Here is a 6115-nt window from a genome sequence, read left to right as displayed (position 1 = left end):
ATGAATGATTCATGGTATTCTTTTTCTCTTGTGTACAAATGTGAAACGCCGTAGAGGCTCATTGGTTTTCTCCACTGGACACTACACTGGATGGACCCCTTAATTAACTTGCTGCCAAGCACAGCGAGAAGGAAGGTTAGGATATAAAAAAAAAAAAGAATCTCCAAAGCTCACACCAAGACAACTGCAGCATATGAGTCTCCAAGTCTTTAAAATGACTTCTAGATGCTCTCTACACTCTGGTTGTTCTGGTGCCATGTCAGAGAAAAGCCTTTTATGTCCTACCATCACAAACATACATATTTGGAGTTTAGCAAACTTTTTGGTGAATAACTGAAAGACTCTGATTGTTTTTTTGACAACCACACCAGCTGGGCTTGTCATTAAACAAATGATGGATATCTGGAAAGGCACCTGATCCCTACCGTAAAGTATGATTGAAGAACTCAGATGCTGTGGGCTTGTTTATCTTCCAAAGTCTCTGGGGAACCTTGTTGGATTGCATGACATCATAAACTATTTAAAATACCAGGACATCTTAAAGTAAAAAAATAAAAATCTGGGGGCCTCTACAAGTAAATAGATAACGGGTCATTACTGGGCATTTAAACAGAATAACCATGCAAAACGTATGAGCAAATCAACAGAGAAGTGGTTTCCCAGACACACAACCAACCTTCTCCCGTGGGCGTCTCAATCCTCAGAACCTGTGGGGTGAGCTGAAGAGAAGACAGCATCAGAGAGGATTCTGGATGACCCAGTAAGATTAAGCAAGGAAGAGTATTAAAAGATCTCTCTCTCTTTCTATATGCTCCAACCTTATGAAATTACAGGAAAATATTTTAGTGCTGTCCTGCTTCCAAAAAGGGGTCAAATCGAATTAAAGGTCAGGTATATCAGAATGTTTCCATATCAAACTATGCTCCTTCAAGAGCCAATAGCTTCACTCATCTTTAACGGGGGATTAATACATGCATCTAAAACTTTCATTTGAATTCTGTCAGGACTCCTTGATGGATTTCATGGTTGTACATAGACATTAGGTTAAGTTGTATTTAGGTAGTCCTAAATACAACTAAATTAGGTAATGGAAAAGCGTAGATCTTAAATAGAGTCAAAAACGTTACAAAACGGTGTTTTGCATCAACATGAATCTTGAAGTAATTTAAATTTAGACACTTTTTGAGAGTACAATCAAGATTGCTTCATCTGAATGGGGAAAGACTTGTGAGGGTTTCTGAGGGACCCAGAGGTGAAACCAGAGTCTAGAAACTCCAGAGAACAGTCAAAAACCATAACCTCAACTATCTGTTGCTTGAATAAACCTTTCCTGCCCTAATCCAGTGTTTACATTCAACGCTGGGCAGTAATGATAGCCATGAGACCATGGACCACACCACGGGCCCTATACACCTTCCCCTCTCCAACCGCCACGCCACCTTCCACCACTAACCCCTGAAGCTGTTTCACAGGAGCCAAATACCTTAAATACATAATTAGCGGGGTCATTTGTACAAAGTGGGCCCCAGCAAGGGCACGACTGTGTTGGTGTGAGCTTGTGGGGGGCAGATGGAGGATACTGAGTGAAGCAAGGGAGCGGTGGGGGGGAGTAGGATATGAAGATGTAGGAGGACGGCAAACAACAAAGACATTCATTCATGGTTGTGGCCCCAGACAAACTTGGCTGCCGCCTTCTTCAAAGGCCACCTCTGCCTTTCCTCAAAACCCGGAGGCCACAGGTTGGGGCAGAGAGGAGAAACATAACAGGGGGGAAGTTGGGGGAAAAATTTAAGGGGCAGATAGGGGGGGGTTGGAAGAAATGACGCTAAAAGCTGTGGCTAATCCTGACAAGGTTGCTCATTAGGATCGAGATGAAGTGTTCAGTAACACACATTCGGGTTATGAGCTGTAAATACAGAGATGAAGGGGGCTGATCAAAGCTTGACAATTCATTTAGCACCTCTTGCCACATCCTCCTAAGTTCTGTGAACCCTGAACTCAGACCCCTTTGTATTGTAGGCATTAAAACCCAAGTTTGCTCTTTGGAAGAGCCTGAAATTCCAGCGGCCCGTGTTTCACACTGGGAGACCTCCTCCGTATTGTTCATCTGCATGCACAATCACGCACATTTGCAGACTTTCACATGCACAAGCGTACATGCATACAGCAACATAAAGCCCATTCACCAGCTCCCTTTTCACACCTTGCCTGACCTCTGTGCCCCTCTGGTATTGTTTATAGAAGCACGTCCACTTAAGAGCTGACCTGTCTGGCCTTTCTTGCGGTGGTGCCGATTATCCACATCTTGAGTCCACGCTGTTCCCTCTTTTCTTTATTTTTTCCCCCCTCTGTCTCTATCCTATTGCACTCTCACTCCTCGGGGTATCCCCACTCCTCCTCCCTCTTTCCTCACCATGACATATTGCTTTCTTTTCTCTGTGTGGTGAACACTCTAAATCCCCACTTCAGCCTCCCTCCTCGCCTTTTTAAAATAAAGCTGTGCATGTCAGATAAAAACAATAAAATCAATCAACTCCCGTGCTCTTCCTTTTATCTTTACTTTTTTGACTTTATCCCTCCCGTTCCCCTGGCTTGTCGAATTGCTGTCTCTCTGATCCTTTCTTCTCTTTCATGTGTTGCCTTTCTTTATCTGGCTTCCTATTGAGGTTATAAGAGGGGTGTATAGCTGGGAAGTGGAAAGGAGAAGGATCTTTCATGTCCCTCCACCCTAAGATTAGGGTTAGCTCCTTGGGAAAAGCAATAAAGCTCCCTTGAACCTCTCGTCTGTTCCTGATGGGTGCTAGAGTAAAGCTCTACTGTGCAAGCCTGAAAAAGCTCTTATTTCCTTTACACCACCACCTGCCTTTGTAGCTTTCAGGTTGGCTGCAGCTGCAGTACCTGTGCAAGTGAAATGTGAACATTCAAAACAGATATTTTTGAGATATTTTTTTATTAGATCCTGTAAGAAGTATTTAAGAGCCTAACTCTCTCAGCGTCTCCTTTCAGTGCATTAAGCAGATCCAGCTAAAACGAGACCGATGTAGATTTCTACAGTAAGGAGCTTCTGCGAACGTATGCCCAGTGATAATTTCCTCAGCATTCAGTTTGTTCAAAATAACCTTCATGGAAGGCTATCAGCTTTCCATGAACGTGAGGATTTCCATGAAAGCAACTCAAACAGAAAATGTTAACAAGTCTGTTGCTGTTTGCCCAATCAAGCAACTTTAATGTTACTACTCTACAGTTACGTTGGCTGAGGGTGCAAGAAAAACCTGCAAAAAACTCAAAGACACAGAAAAGCTTTGTAACATACCATCTTCGATGCCATGCAGAAATTACAGTCTGCTACAAACAATCCTAAACTTTACTCCGCTCTTATTAGCTAAATGAACTGACGAGTTACAGCGCACCAGGTGGATAAATCCAGCCCATAGCCTCAACTTGCATAAGTGTACCTTTTAACCTTCTAAATACGTGCTTTTTACAGTCCTTCAGCTTCATAACAGTTACTGTACAGTAGGAAATGCTTTAAATGTTCTGTTCTCAGTGCATGTTTCATGTAGGACAGCTGCTGGTGGTGCACCATCTCCTACCTCATTTCTTTGTTAATAAGAGCACTTCTGGGAAAATAACTCCTCAAAGCACGTTTTAAGACAGTCAAAGTCTTGACTCCCCTTGGACCAGCTGTTAGGTTCAGCCTCTGGGATCACATTTTCTTGTTTTTTTTTTGTTTGTTTTTTCAGATCTCTGTTGTAGTCTATCAAACTTTCGGTGTATTAATTGCTATTTTGCTTGTGTACCTATCTTTTTTTTGCATAATATAGCAAACTAAACCTGTAACAGCTTTCAAAAAAACTTGCCGTAAGTTAACTTAACATTCACTGAACAGGTTCATCAACAGAAATGTGTTTATTATGAAAAACATAAATATATAAATTACGATTATTAGCAACTGTGTCCAATGGAAGTGTGAGCTATAGCAAAATGGCATTGTTAGATGGTTATCAAACAGCTGTAAGCGTGGTCCCTGGTTTAGTGAGAACATAACCGTACATTGATGTTATCTTAATGTGAACAGTGTTGAAAGATCCACCTTATAACGCGGCACCAGTCAGCTTTTGCTAAGATCCTTCACTGGTCAATGTAAGATTGTGCAGCCAAACTTTTCACCCTTGGTTATTCCCTCTCTTTGTAGTTTTTTTTTTGCTGTTGTTGATTCACATCCAACCCTGTTAATGCAACTGGTAGAGGAAGTGGTTGTTTGTTCTGAAAGGGTGCAAGGTCAGGCCAGCACGGCAATGTTTTCAGACCACCTCGGTGAACTCATCATTTGTCCTGATTGTACCTGAATGCATAAAGAGCGAGTACCCTCCACAGGGCGGAGTGATTTGTTCCCCTGTTAACACGGGGAGTAAAGCCTGACTAAACAAGGAGGGCATTCATGCAGTCGTCGATTTGCTTTGCTCACTCATTCACTCTTTGAAAGCGGACTTTGCTCTTTGAGGCATATGTGCACTTGTGAAGCTGACCAGGCAGGCATCTTCCTTATCAGTGTTGGAGATATGTGTGAAAAACAGCCTCTTGTTACAGACACACAATCTAGAACTATCTACACTATACAACTTACCTTTGTGTCTTTATGGAAATGTGTCGTTTGCACTACAAGACGTTTTATATGTTGAGTTTTAAACATGTGAAATTTCAGTACCAGTTCAAAAATATACCTCTTTAAAGGCTGGTATAGAGTTTCCATTCACTCCAATCAAGGAATTCAGATAGAGAAGTGTTTAAGATTGCTGACTTTCAGATTCAGCTCAACAGCAACCAAAATGTTCTCACCTGCATTAACTTAACTTTTGAGCAATTTGCAGGCAGAGGTTTCAGTTTGCAAACTCAATCTTAATGTTACGTGTTACTCTGATGGAGTGCAGTGGCTATAGTTTTGCTTCATCATATGGACATAAAATAACTCTAAATACGTTTTTGTGTCAGTTTAGATTTATCTAAACCGACATACTGTATTCAGACCAATGCTCTGGTTTGAGTTTAGGATTTTTTCCCCCATACATACGGCTGGTTTTAGAAGGACATATGGCTTAATTAACACGTTATCCCACGGTTATAACATAACCATAACTGAATTTAGTGGCAGCAGCATTATGCTGTGGGGATGCTTTTGTTGACAGAAGAACACAATATTGTAACAATTACACCTGCAGGTCTTTGTGGTGTGATTCTCAAAGGTTTGCACATCTAAAGACTTGAGGCTTTGTGCCCATTCGTATTAGCAAAAAAGCCAAAGCTCAGTCAGACACGAAGGACAGTGTCTGTGACCTTCAGTTGTTGTTGTTTAGCAAGGGATTCTTACCTGGATTCAAGTCTGGACTTTGATTGGACCGTTTCAGCCTATAAATGTGTTTTGATCACAACCACTCCATCATACATCAGGCTGTATCTTTGGGTCTGTTGTACTGCTGAAAAGCGAGCCTCTGCTCCATTCCCAAGTCTATTGCAGTCTTTAACAGGTTTTAAACCTACATGTATCTTTACACAAAACCAGGTAGGTACTTTTTAAACAGGTGAAAATAGATATTTCTTTTCACTTCTGATGTAACCATCATGTAGATGTGTCAGTAATTTTCCATGCATCAACATGCAACCTCTGGATCTGCAAAAGTAAATAAATCTTAAATATAAACTTAAGGCAATAAAGATTAACAGGATACAGCAAACCATTTTTGCAGCATTAGCTGCAATTGTTCTGGGAAAGTCTTTAGCTTAGCACTGCATTAGCCATGCTTTAGATTTTCTTATTTTGCATTCTGTACAAAGAAATAAATGGGTTTTGCATAAATATATTTCTGCTGATCATAATGACACCGAGGAAGCACTACCTACATTTTTTTACTTAGAAATATCTGCAAGCTGTGGTAGCTATAATATTCTGGTATATTTATATGATTGTCATTGGCATATAGTGATATTTGTTTGTTGTTGTTGTTGTAAATGTAACTAGACTACAGCATAAGGAACAGTAAATTACCAATAGCTATGGATTATCTGATTGTTTGCCCTTTTCACAGCAGTGATGCAAACCGATTTCAACCCCACCCAT

Source organism: Fundulus heteroclitus, chromosome 16 (genome assembly GCF_011125445.2).
Source record: "Fundulus heteroclitus isolate FHET01 chromosome 16, MU-UCD_Fhet_4.1, whole genome shotgun sequence".
Lineage (NCBI taxonomy): Eukaryota > Metazoa > Chordata > Actinopteri > Cyprinodontiformes > Fundulidae > Fundulus > Fundulus heteroclitus.
The sequence above is the reverse complement of the archived record's forward strand: the minus strand, read 5'-3'. Positions refer to the sequence as shown.